Source organism: Drosophila erecta, unplaced genomic scaffold, assembly GCF_003286155.1.
Source record: "Drosophila erecta strain 14021-0224.00,06,07 unplaced genomic scaffold, DereRS2 tig00000431-arrow-arrow-pilon, whole genome shotgun sequence".
Taxonomy (NCBI): Eukaryota; Metazoa; Arthropoda; class Insecta; order Diptera; family Drosophilidae; genus Drosophila; species Drosophila erecta.
Window position 1 is genome coordinate 660 of NW_020825251.1, and position 14,549 is coordinate 15,208.

At 40.8% G+C, this 14,549-nt stretch overlaps 3 non-coding genes across 3 annotated transcripts; all 3 read left to right on the forward strand.

The window, feature by feature from the left end:
* The first annotated feature begins 1,082 nt into the window (after positions 1-1,082).
* On the forward strand, positions 1,083-3,077 carry LOC113564734. Its single transcript, XR_003408270.1, has one exon. It is a non-coding gene; the product is annotated as a small subunit ribosomal RNA (ribosomal RNA).
* An 849-nt stretch (positions 3,078-3,926) lies between these two features.
* On the forward strand, positions 3,927-4,105 carry LOC6556231. Its single transcript, XR_046930.1, has one exon. It is a non-coding gene; the product is annotated as a 5.8S ribosomal RNA (ribosomal RNA).
* Positions 4,106-4,494: 389 nt separating this feature from the next.
* On the forward strand, positions 4,495-8,455 carry LOC113564739. The gene has a single exon (XR_003408275.1). It is a non-coding gene; the product is annotated as a large subunit ribosomal RNA (ribosomal RNA).
* The last annotated feature ends 6,094 nt before the right edge of the window (positions 8,456-14,549 follow it).

Sequence of the window (14,549 nt, forward strand, 5' to 3'; positions counted from 1 at the left end):
CGTATTGTTCAAAACTTATGTATTCATATGATTTTGACAATAATATAAGGAAATTAAATATAAAACATATGAAAATGAGCAATTATCATATGATTAATGGAAAAAATAATTCATTTATATATGAATAAAGGAAAATTCTCTTAATATATAAGAGAATAGCACGTGTTGGGTGGCAAACAGAATTGAAAATACCCGCTTTGAGGACAGCGGGTTCAAAAACTACTATAGGTAGGCAGTGGTTGCCGACCTCATGCATTATTCGAAATATATATTTCGGATCATGATGATTTAAATTTGGTTACTTACAAATAAAGTATATTATTATCCGTACAAATTTGTTTCTCAGTTCTTATGAACATGGGACTTGGCTCCGCGGTTAATAGGAATATACGACTTTAGATAATATCGTTGAAACAACAGTCAAGTTTCTATTATACATAGAATAACAAATCGTTTCCATATATTATCGTTAATTTTTGGAGGCAGGCAAATTTATTGTTATTTATTTAATAATATATTACCTGCCGTAAAGTTGGAAAATTATATCGTTACCGCGGTATAATATATATATTCATATTTATTACATGATGGAAAAATTACAAAATTTTTAATATAGAAATCATATGCGCTCGGTTTTACGTTATGTATTACCAGAGAGTTATATGGATAAAGATAAATTTTAAATTTATCATCAAATTGCAAATGATTTAACTCAATATTTATATTGGTTAAACAAAAATTGTACATGTGTGGATACAATAATTATGTATGTTGGAAACAAAATGATATTTTAGAATGAAATATGTATAATATAAATACAAAATTATAGAAATATATATTATTGAACTTGTTAATAATGGTGAAACAAGTATAAAAATATAATGGAATATACGAATACGAATGCTATATAAAAATGGCCGTAATCGAATTAAAAGAGATTTAAAATTTTACCCAAAGGCAAAATATTGAAGTATTTTTCAATATGATATAATAAATGGAATTATATAAAATGGAAATCTATAATATTTATATTGCTTATTTCAATTCGAAAAATATGAATGGAATATGAAGAAAGAAACATTATTCTGGTTGATCCTGCCAGTAGTTATATGCTTGTCTCAAAGATTAAGCCATGCATGTCTAAGTACACACGAATTAAAAGTGAAACCGCAAAAGGCTCATTATATCAGTTATGGTTCCTTAGATCGTTAACAGTTACTTGGATAACTGTGGTAATTCTAGAGCTAATACATGCAATTAAAACATGAACCTTATGGGACATGTGCTTTTATTAGGCTAAAACCAAGCGATCGCAAGATCGTTATATTGGTTGAACTCTAGATAACATGCAGATCGTATGGTCTTGTACCGACGACAGATCTTTCAAATGTCTGCCCTATCAACTTTTGATGGTAGTATCTAGGACTACCATGGTTGCAACGGGTAACGGGGAATCAGGGTTCGATTCCGGAGAGGGAGCCTGAGAAACGGCTACCACATCTAAGGAAGGCAGCAGGCGCGTAAATTACCCACTCCCAGCTCGGGGAGGTAGTGACGAAAAATAACAATACAGGACTCATATCCGAGGCCCTGTAATTGGAATGAGTACACTTTAAATCCTTTAACAAGGACCAATTGGAGGGCAAGTCTGGTGCCAGCAGCCGCGGTAATTCCAGCTCCAATAGCGTATATTAAAGTTGTTGCGGTTAAAACGTTCGTAGTTGAACTTGTGCTTCATACGGGTAGTACAACTTACAATTGTGGTTAGTACTATACCTTTATGTATGTAAGCGTATTACCGGTGGAGTTCTTATATGTGATTAAATACTTGTATTTTTTCATATGTTCCTCCTATTTAAAAACCTGCATTAGTGCTCTTAAACGAGTGTTATTGTGGGCCGGTACTATTACTTTGAACAAATTAGAGTGCTTAAAGCAGGCTTCAAATGCCTGAATATTCTGTGCATGGGATAATGAAATAAGACCTCTGTTCTGCTTTCATTGGTTTTCAGATCAAGAGGTAATGATTAATAGAAGCAGTTTGGGGGCATTAGTATTACGACGCGAGAGGTGAAATTCTTGGACCGTCGTAAGACTAACTTAAGCGAAAGCATTTGCCAAAGATGTTTTCATTAATCAAGAACGAAAGTTAGAGGTTCGAAGGCGATCAGATACCGCCCTAGTTCTAACCATAAACGATGCCAGCTAGCAATTGGGTGTAGCTACTTTTATGGCTCTCTCAGTCGCTTCCCGGGAAACCAAAGCTTTTGGGCTCCGGGGGAAGTATGGTTGCAAAGCTGAAACTTAAAGGAATTGACGGAAGGGCACCACCAGGAGTGGAGCCTGCGGCTTAATTTGACTCAACACGGGAAAACTTACCAGGTCCGAACATAAGTGTGTAAGACAGATTGATAGCTCTTTCTCGAATCTATGGGTGGTGGTGCATGGCCGTTCTTAGTTCGTGGAGTGATTTGTCTGGTTAATTCCGATAACGAACGAGACTCAAATATATTAAATAGATATCTTCAGGATTATGGTGCTGAAGCTTATATAGCCTTCATTCATGGTGGCAGTAAAATGTTTATTGTGTTTGAATGTGTTTATGTAAGTGGAGCCGTACCTGTTGGTTTGTCCCATTATAAGGACACTAGCTTCTTAAATGGACAAATTGCGTCTAGCAATAATGAGATTGAGCAATAACAGGTCTGTGATGCCCTTAGATGTCCTGGGCTGCACGCGCGCTACAATGAAAGTATCAACGTGTATTTCCTAGACCGAGAGGTCCGGGTAAACCGCTGAACCACTTTCATGCTTGGGATTGTGAACTGAAACTGTTCACATGAACTTGGAATTCCCAGTAAGTGTGAGTCATTAACTCGCATTGATTACGTCCCTGCCCTTTGTACACACCGCCCGTCGCTACTACCGATTGAATTATTTAGTGAGGTCTCCGGACGTGATCACTGTGACGCCTTGCGTGTTACGGTTGTTTCGCAAAAGTTGACCGAACTTGATTATTTAGAGGAAGTAAAAGTCGTAACAAGGTTTCCGTAGGTGAACCTGCGGAAGGATCATTATTGTATAAAATCCTTACCGTTAATAAAAATTTGTTATAATACAAATACATTTTGAATTTACCAAAATTACTTACCAAATTACCAAATTAAAAAATTTACCAAATTTATATTACCATATTATCAAATTTACCAGATTACCAAATTTTACAAAAGCAAAGCGCATAATATGATATGATTATAGAACGAAACGATTCAATTGAATCAAATTAAAAATATATATATAAATATATATTAAAATAAAAGTTAAAATCAAAATAAAATGAATCTGATGGGTTTTTATTTATATGAGGCTTTGGCAACCTCATAAGATTTTAACATGTTGTGTAATGGCGGGCACAACAAAAAAAAATATTATATATATGTGGCTTTGAAATGTAAAAATAAAACTTCGAATATTGGAGAGATCGAAGATATCAAATTCGAAAATGGAAATCGAATTAAAACATTAAAAATAATGGTTATCAAAATAATTTGTTAATATAAAATGGTGAACTTTGTGTGTATATGGACCATAATATACACGCGTTGCGAATATGTATTGTTCATCTTAGTTATGAGCATACGTTGGCTAATGCAACAACCTAAAATATACAATGTTGTACCTGGTACCCATCAGGTTAATGTTTTATATAAATTGCAGTATGTATCGCCCAAACATAGTTAAATATAAACCGTAAATAACCAGATTATATGATACATAATGCTTATATGAAACTAAGACATTTCGCAGCATTTATTTTAGGTATAAAAATACATTTATTGAAGGAATTGATATATGCCAGTAAAATGGTGTATTTTTAATTTCTTTCAATAAAAACAAAATTGACATTATATAAAAATGAATTATAAAACTCTAAGCGGTGGATCACTCGGCTCATGGGTCGATGAAGAACGCAGCAAACTGTGCGTCATCGTGTGAACTGCAGGACACATGAACATCGACATTTTGAACGCATATCGCAGTCCATGCTGTTATGTACTTTAATTAATTTTATAGTGCTGCTTGGACTACATATGGTTGAGGGTTGTAAGACTATGCTAATTAAGTTGTTTATAAATTTTATAAGCATATGGTATATTATTGGATAAAATAATAATATTTTTATTCATAATATTAAAAAATATATATGAAAAACATTATCTCACATTTGGATGTGAAAAACGAAGAGAAATATTTTCTTTTTCAATCAAGTAATACTGAGAAATGTCTAGCATAAAAAATTGAATTATTTTTCATCTAGAATTGTCTCTTATTAATGATTCGGAAATAGAAAAAACTTGGTTATGTTATTATTCTTCGTTGGTTCGTTTAATGGAAAACACTTTGCTACAAGAAATAATGGAAATTTTATAACGAATTTAATAAAATGTTTTTATCATTATATATAAAGAATTAATGGCAAGAAAAAGTTATATACAACCTCAACTCATATGGGACTACCCCCTGAATTTAAGCATATTAATTAGGGGAGGAAAAGAAACTAACAAGGATTTTCTTAGTAGCGGCGAGCGAAAAGAAAACAGTTCAGCACTAAGTCACTTTGTCTATATGGCAAATGTGAGATGCAGTGTATGGAGCGTCAATATTCTAGTATGAGAAATTAACGATTTAAGTCCTTCTTAAATGAGGCCATTTACCCATAGAGGGTGCCAGGCCCGTATAACGTTAATGATTACTAGATGATGTTTCCAAAGAGTCGTGTTGCTTGATAGTGCAGCACTAAGTGGGTGGTAAACTCCATCTAAAACTAAATATAACCATGAGACCGATAGTAAACAAGTACCGTGAGGGAAAGTTGAAAAGAACTCTGAATAGAGAGTTAAACAGTACGTGAAACTGCTTAGAGGTTAAGCCCGATGAACCTGAATATCCGTTATGGAAAATTCATCATTAAAATTGTAATATTTAAATAATATTATGAGGATAGTGTGCATTTTTTCCATATAAGGACATTGTAATCTATTAGCATATACCAAATTTATCATAAAATATAACTTATAGTTTATTCCAATTAAATTGCTTGCATTTTAACACAGAATAAATGTTATTAATTTGATAAAGTGCTGATAGATTAATATGATTACAGTGCGTTAATTTTTCGGAATTATATAATGGCATAATTATCATTGATTTTTGTGTTTATTATATGCACTTGTATGATTAACAATGCGAAAGATTCAGGATACCTTCGGGACCCGTCTTGAAACACGGACCAAGGAGTCTAACATATGTGCAAGTTATTGGGATATAAACCTAATAGCGTAATTAACTTGACTAATAATGGGATTAGTTTTTTAACTATTTATAGCTAATTAACACAATCCCGGGGCGTTCTATATAGTTATGTATAATGTATATTTATATTATTTATGCCTCTAACTGGAACGTACCTTGAGCATATATGCTGTGACCCGAAAGATGGTGAACTATACTTGATCAGGTTGAAGTCAGGGGAAACCCTGATGGAAGACCGAAACAGTTCTGACGTGCAAATCGATTGTCAGAATTGAGTATAGGGGCGAAAGACCAATCGAACCATCTAGTAGCTGGTTCCTTCCGAAGTTTCCCTCAGGATAGCTGGTGCATTTTAATATTATATAAAATAATCTTATCTGGTAAAGCGAATGATTAGAGGCCTTAGGGTCGAAACGATCTTAACCTATTCTCAAACTTTAAATGGGTAAGAACCTTAACTTTCTTGATATGAAGTTCAAGGTTATGATATAATGTGCCCAGTGGGCCACTTTTGGTAAGCAGAACTGGCGCTGTGGGATGAACCAAACGTAATGTTACGGTGCCCAAATTAACAACTCATGCAGATACCATGAAAGGCGTTGGTTGCTTAAAACAGCAGGACGGTGATCATGGAAGTCGAAATCCGCTAAGGAGTGTGTAACAACTCACCTGCCGAAGCAACTAGCCCTTAAAATGGATGGCGCTTAAGTTGTATACCTATACATTACCGCTAAAGTAGATGATTTATATTACTTGTGATATAAATTTTGAAACTTTAGTGAGTAGGAAGGTACAATGGTATGCGTAGAAGTGTTTGGCGTAAGCCTGCATGGAGCTGCCATTGGTACAGATCTTGGTGGTAGTAGCAAATAATCGAATGAGACCTTGGAGGACTGAAGTGGAGAAGGGTTTCGTGTGAACAGTGGTTGATCACGAGTTAGTCGGTCCTAAGTTCAAGGCGAAAGCCGAAAATTTTCAAGTAAAACAAAAATGCCAAATTATATAAACAAAGCGAAAATAATACACTTGAATAATTTTGAACGAAAGGGAATACGGTTCCAATTCCGTAACCTGTTGAGTATCCGTTTGTTATTAAATATGGGCCTCGTGCTCATCCTGGCAACAGGAACGACCATAAAGAAGCCGTCGAGAGATATCGGAAGAGTTTTCTTTTCTGTTTTATAGCCGTACTACCATGGAAGTCTTTCGCAGAGAGATATGGTAGATGGGCTAGAAGAGCATGACATATACTGTTGTGTCGATATTTTCTCCTCGGACCTTGAAAATTTATGGTGGGGACACGCAAACTTCTCAACAGGCCGTACCAATATCCGCAGCTGGTCTCCAAGGTGAAGAGTCTCTAGTCGATAGAATAATGTAGGTAAGGGAAGTCGGCAAATTAGATCCGTAACTTCGGGATAAGGATTGGCTCTGAAGATTGAGATAGTCGGGCTTGATTGGGAAACAATAACATGGTTTATGTGCTCGTTCTGGGTAAATAGAGTTTCTAGCATTTATGTTAGTTACTTGTTCCCCGGATAGTTTAGTTACGTAGCCAATTGTGGAACTTTCTTGCTAAAATTTTTAAGAATACTATTTGGGTTAAACCAATTAGTTCTTATTAATTATAACGATTATCAATTAACAATCAATTCAGAACTGGCACGGACTTGGGGAATCCGACTGTCTAATTAAAACAAAGCATTGTGATGGCCCTAGCGGGTGTTGACACAATGTGATTTCTGCCCAGTGCTCTGAATGTCAAAGTGAAGAAATTCAAGTAAGCGCGGGTCAACGGCGGGAGTAACTATGACTCTCTTAAGGTAGCCAAATGCCTCGTCATCTAATTAGTGACGCGCATGAATGGATTAACGAGATTCCTACTGTCCCTATCTACTATCTAGCGAAACCACAGCCAAGGGAACGGGCTTGGAATAATTAGCGGGGAAAGAAGACCCTTTTGAGCTTGACTCTAATCTGGCAGTGTAAGGAGACATAAGAGGTGTAGAATAAGTGGGAGATATTAGACCTCGGTTTGGTATCGTCAATGAAATACCACTACTCTTATTGTTTCCTTACTTACTTGATTAAATGGAACGTGTATCATTTCCTAGCCATTATACGGATATATTTATTATATCTTATGGTATTGGGTTTTGATGCAAGCTTCTTGATCAAAGTATCACGAGTTTGTTATATAATCGCAAACAAATTCTTTAATAAAACGATGCATTTATGTATTTTTGATTTGAAAATTTGGTATAACTCCAATTACTCAGGTATGATCCAATTCAAGGACATTGCCAGGTAGGGAGTTTGACTGGGGCGGTACATCTCTCAAATAATAACGGAGGTGTCCCAAGGCCAGCTCAGTGCGGACAGAAACCACACATAGAGCAAAAGGGCAAATGCTGACTTGATCTCGGTGTTCAGTACACACAGGGACAGCAAAAGCTCGGCCTATCGATCCTTTTGGTTTAAAGAGTTTTTAACAAGAGGTGTCAGAAAAGTTACCATAGGGATAACTGGCTTGTGGCGGCCAAGCGTTCATAGCGACGTCGCTTTTTGATCCTTCGATGTCGGCTCTTCCTATCATTGTGAAGCAAAATTCACCAAGCGTTGGATTGTTCACCCATGCAAGGGAACGTGAGCTGGGTTTAGACCGTCGTGAGACAGGTTAGTTTTACCCTACTAATGACAAAACGTTGTTGCGACAGCATTCCTGCGTAGTACGAGAGGAACCGCAGGTACGGACCAATGGCACAATACTTGTTCGAGCGAACAGTGGTATGACGCTACGTCCGTTGGATTATGCCTGAACGCCTCTAAGGTCGTATCCGTGCTGGACTGCAATGATAAATAAGGGGCAATTTGCATTGTATGGCTTCTAAACCATTTAAAGTTTATAATTTACTTTATAAACGACAATGGATGTGATGCCAATGTAATTTGTAACATAGTAAATTGGGAGGATCTTCGATCACCTGATGCCGCGCTAGTTACATATAAAAGCATTATTTAATACAATGACAAAGCCTAGAATCAATTGTAAACGACTTTTGTAACAGGCAAGGTGTTGTAAGTGGTTGAGCAGCTGCCATACTGCGATCCACTGAAGCTTATCCTTTGCTTGATGATTCGATATAAAATATATAAGTACTTTTATCATGTACTTATAATGGGTGCCGCCCAGAGTGCCCAGAATAGAGTAGCCAGTAGCCAAATGCTTTGTCATCAATTTAGTGACACGCATATGAAATCAAGTAAAGTTGCCAAGACGCATATGATAATGTCCCTATCATATTAAAGAACTAAAGAACTTAAAGAAATCAAGTAAAGTTGCCAAATGCTTTGTCATCAAATTAGTCACTTCCTAACTCTCGTCGAGTGCAGTCGTGCCTACGGATAAAGTGTTTATTCTCTGAGTGATTTTCGCTGTGAAAAAGTAAACCTGGAATCTTCAAAAACGTACAGAAAGTTGGCCCAAGACCTGTAGTGCGTGTGATACGCGAACGCAAGTTCATGCAACGTGTCCTTTGGCTGCAGATGGTATTTAACTTATTTGCAAAAGTGCACGTGTTTAGCAAATCAGCTGTCTGGTGTCACCAGTCGTCGCCTACTCAGCTGGTGGAACAGCTGTTCCAGTGGTGTGTGTACTGGCTAAATTGAACCCGATAACCACAACCAGTTTCGAAATAGGTGGCGCCTCTACCCCTATAGTAAAAAATTTCTCCGCCAGAGGGCGTTAATCAGTCCCATAAAGCGCCACCAGGTGGCGCTCTTTGCTCCCCCCTTCTGTGCCTGACAATTAACACTCACTCGTACAGAAAGGCAAAATCTGAAAGACACGTGCTACTGCACGCAGTTACCATGGGCAAAAACGATATGGAAGTGGATAATGTGGCTCTGCCCACTTCTAAGAAAAATGGTTGGCAAACGCTGGTGCCTAAGAAGAATGCAGGCAAGCGCAAGGAGCCACCTAATCTAGCTACGACCGTAAACCCCAAAGTACCCAAGGTACTAAAACCCATGAAGAAGAAGACGTCGGCCACTGGCAGCTCCAGCTCCAGCTCCAGCTCCAGCGAATCTGACGATGAATACGAGGAACCAGGTGAGGTACGACAGTTCACCTTGCCCCTAAAGAAAAAGACAGCTAAGCTGGCCAAAGTCAACAAGGTCAGCGATGCTGAGGAGCTGCTGTCAAATACCAACCGATTCGCTGCACTGCCTATCGAAGAGGACGTTGTCACCAAGGAACCAGCTATACCAGTGGAGGCCACTGTTACCCAAGCCCCCTCCAATCATAATACCTGGGGTGCACAGCATCGCAGATATGCTAGCTGACCTTGGAGAAGTAACCGAGCCAGGTAGCTTCGCCTACAAGGCTACCGGAGGCGGTAGCGTCAGAATCATGCCGAAAGACAGCTCGACATACCGGAAAATTGTCAACCACATGGACAACCACAACATGGCCTTCAGGACTTTCCAACTCAAGGAAAACCGAGCTTTTCGCGTGGTAATTAAAGGGCTACATTCAACAACGCCAGTTGACCTCATCACTGAAGAACTGAAGGGGCTCGGACACACTGTTCGAGATATCAAGAACGCCATCTCGAGAACCACAAAGAAACCTATGGCTATGTTCTTCGTAAACTTGGAGCCTTCAAGTAACAATAAAAAGGTGTTCGAGATCAACAGGCTCTGCCACGCTGTGGTCTCCACCGAGGAGCCCAGAAAATTCAATGACCTGGTGCAGTGCTACCGCTGCCAGGCTTTCGGGCATACCAAGAGGTACTGCAGATTGCAGTACACTTGCGTAAAATGCGGTCAGGGGCATGCATCTACCGAGTGCACTAAGGCCAAAGACGCTCCTGCTACATGCGGTAACTGCGGGGAGGCGCACACTGCGTCATACCAAGGCTGTCGAGTATACATCGAGGCCAAGAAGAGGGCTTCCCCTAAGCCAAAAACGAAGACGATGACACCACCGCCGAAAGGGGCCCATACACCACCAACGACAACCAACAACGCCACATTCACTGGCTTTAGCTACGCTGACGTCATCAGGGGAGGATACCCCCAGCAACAGCAACCCAAACACACCTTCAACCAACAAGGTCTCATTGACCGGGAGGCAGCGTTGGAGGAGAGAATAATGAAGCGCATGGAGAACATGATGGCCTCAATGTTCTCCCAGTTTAAAGACATGGTGATGGCCATGTTCTCCTGCCAGAGAACCATGCCATGAATACACAAATAGTAATCTGGAATGCTAACGGCTTGGCGCGGAACAAGCCAGAAGTGGAGCTCTACCTGAAAACCAACCAGGTAGACGTGATGCTGGTCAGCGAGACCCACTTTACAACGAGGTCTCACTTCAAAATCCCTGGCTACGAGGTGGTCAACGCCTTGCACCCAGCGGACAGGATCAGAGGTGGAGCCACAGTAATCGTACGAAGAGGATTACTGTACGAGGAGATGGAGCCGGTGCAGCTGGAATGGATGCAATGCGCCAGGATCCAGCTGCTGACACATTCGGGCAAAATCTGTATCGCGGCAGCATACTTGCCCCCGCGTTATACAATCAGCCATCCCGAGTTGTCACTGCAGCTGAAAAACTTGGGTCCCAAATTTCTTATTGGCGGAGACTTTAATGCCAAGCACACATGGTGGGGCTCCAGGATTGTCAACCCCAAGGGCAGCACTCTGCTTAGGTGCGTCAGAGAGTTGGGCTGCAATCTGCACACAACGGGTGAGCCAACATACTGGCCCAGTGACCCTAACAAAATACCGGACCTCCTTGATCTAGGCATCAGTAGAGGAATCGACCCGGCGAAAGTATCTACAGTTGGGTGCTACGAGCTGTGCTCTGACCACAGCATGGTCAGGATAGTACTTAGGACCTCCTTCCTAAGCACCCCCAGAGGCACCAAACTGATCAGGCGAAATACCGACATAACTGTGTTTAAAAGCTGGCTTGAAGAAAACGTTGACCCACATCCGACTATCAGCACTGGAGGAGACATAGACGAAGCCGTTGCTAGCCTTACTGGCAAAATCCAGCAGGCGGCAAGGATGGCCACACCCACACGTCCTACCAACAGTGGGAGACCCCAAGTGGCCCGCAGGGACAACCATCTATGGTCGACTGAACTGGCAGTCGATGGTATCGGAGAAAAGGAGGCTGAGGAGAGTCTGGCAGACTAGCAGAACACCGTCCGACAAGAGGGCCTACAACAGAGCCTGCAAGCAGCTCAAACAGATGCTTCATGACTCGAGAAACAAGGCGCTCGAGGAGTACCTAATAGAACTGGAGCCTGGCAATGCTGAGCACAACATCTGGAACGCCACCAAATATCTGAAGAGGCCTGCGCGGAGGGTGCCACCTGTCAAAACAGCTGCAGGTGTATGGTGCCGGTACAAGCCAAGAGAAAGCGGATGCGTTTGCTGACCACCTGGAAACCAGCTTTCAGCCATTCGCCCTATGTGATGACGAAGACGTTGAAGAGACGAAGCAGTTCGTTGACGCAGCCTGCCCTATGGACCTGCCTATCGCAGAGATAGGTAGTCAGGAGATTCTGGATGAGATCTCGTGCTTGAAGCTCACCAAATCTCCTGGCCACGACCAAATCGACGCAGCTGCCCTCAAGCTGCTCCCAGCGAACTGCATAGAGTACCTGAAGGCTCTGATGAACCAATGCTTAAGACTGGGACACTTTCCTTCTCAGTGGAAGTGCGCTGAGGTTATCCTCATACACAAGCCGGGCAAGCCAGAAGCCGAGCTAGGCTCATACAGGCCGATCAGTCTACTCGCCATCCTGTCAAAAATCCTTGAGAAGCTGTTCCTCAAGAGGTTGCTGACCATCCTGGAGGAAAAGAGGACCATCCCTGACCACCAGTTCGGTTTCAGGCAAGGACATGGCGCCATCCAGCAGTGCCACCGGGTCGTCTCCAGGGTCTTCGATGCCTTCGAAAACAAGAAGTATTGCGCGGCAGTCTTCCTCGATGTGAGGCAGGCTTTCGACAGGGTGTGGCACCTCGGCCTGCTTTTTAAGCTGAAGCAACAGTTACCTACCCCATACTACATGTTCCTCAAGGCATACGTGGAAGAGAGGAGGTTTTACGTGAGGAGCAGTAACTCCAAATCACCCCAACACGTGGTGAGAGCCGGAGTACCTCAGGGCAGCGTACTCGGTCCTGTGCTGTACAACATATTCACCTCAGATATGCCAGTATCTGATGACAATAGAATATTGACATGCACCTACGCCGACGACACAGCGCTCCTGTGCTCTGACACAACCCCTACCCTGGCAGCGCAAGGGCTGCAACACGAGCTGGACACGATACAGTCATGGCTGAAAAGGTGGAACATCACCATAAACGCTGACAAATCCACCTACGTCACGTTTACACTCAGACCAGACAACTGTCCACCCGTCCACATCAACGGCACCAACATACCGTCCAACTCGAGGGCCAAGTACCTGGGACTAACCCTGGACAAGCGTCTCACATGGAAGGACCACATAGGGGATAAAGTAAAACTCATGAGGCACAAATGCCGCTCCATGACATGGCTTCTGGGCAGACGAAGCACGCTACCGACTAGATACAAACTACTCCTCTACAAAGCCATCATAAAGCCGGCTTGGACATACGGCATCGAGCTGTGGGGCACTGCCTCCCATACAAATATCAAAAGACTACAGAGAGCAGAATGCCGCATCCTAAGATTTATCCTCAACTGTCCTTACTACGTGAGGAACACGACAATCAAAAGGGACCTCAAAATGCAAAGTGTCGCCGAGGAGTCCAGGAAAGCCAGCAGGAGGCACCTGGAGAAGCTGGAAAACCACCAAAACCAACTTGCTGTCAACCTCCTGGACAACAGCCTACAGCGCAGAAGACTCCGAAGAAACCATCCACTTGACCTACCTTTCCGGGTTCCCTAAAGGAATCCCCTGATGACCCTAGCTATTAAATATAAGATTGCCTAGAAAATCTACTTAACCGCCAATGTACCACATAATTTAATTGATTGCCCTCCTGGGCAGATGTAAATAAAGATACTGTAATATTAAAAAAAAAAAAAAAAAAAAATCAAATTAGTGACGCATATGATATTGTCCCTATCTAATTATAGAAATAAAGAACTTAAAGAACTCAAGTAAAGTTGCCAAAACGCATATGATAATGTCCCTATCATATTAAAGAACTAAAGAACTTAAAGAAATCAAGTAAAGTTGCCAAACGCATATGATATTGTCCCTATCATATTAAAGAAATAAAGAACTTAAAGAAATCAAGTAAAGTTGCCAATACGCATATGATATTGTCCCTATCATATAAATATAGGATAAATGTATATAATTATATATAAAGAAAAATATATGAAATATCCGTATATTTATTAACTAAAGAACTTAAAGAAATCAAGTAAAGTTGCCAAGACGCATATGATAATGTCCCTATCATATTAAAGAAATAAAGAACTTAAAGAAATCAAGTAAAGTTGCCAAGACGCATATGATATTGTCCCTATCTAATTATAGAAATAAAGAACTTAAAGAAATCAAGTAAAGTTGCCAAGACGCATATGATAATGTCCCTATCATATTAAAGAACTAAAGAACTTAAAGAAATCAAGTAAAGTTGCCAAGACGCATATGATAATGTCCCTATCATATTAAAGAACTAAAGAACTTAAAGAAATCAAGTAAAGTTGCCAAGACGCATATGATATTGTCCCTATCATATTAAAGAAATAAAGAACTTAAAGAAATCAAGTAAAGTTGCCAAATGCTTTGTCATCAAATTAGACAGTCACTTCCTAACTCTCGTCGAGTGCAGACGTGCCTACGGATAAAGTGTTTATTCTCTGAGTGATTTTCGCTGTGAAAAAGTAAACCTGGAATCTTCAAAAACGTACAGAAAGTTGGCCCAAGACCTGTAGTGCGTGTGATACGCGAACGCAAGTTCATGCAACGTGTCCTTTGGCTGCAGATGGTATTTAACTTATTTGCAAAAGTGCACGTGTTTAGCAAATCAGCTGTCTGGTGTCACCAGTCGTCGCCTACTCAGCTGGTGGAACAGCTGTTCCAGTGGTGTGTGTACTGGCTAAATTGAACCCGATAACCACAACCAGTTTCGAAATAGGTGGCGCCTCTACCCCTATAGTAAAAAATTTCTCCGCCAGAGGGCGTTAATCAGTTCCATAAAGCGCCAGCAGGTGG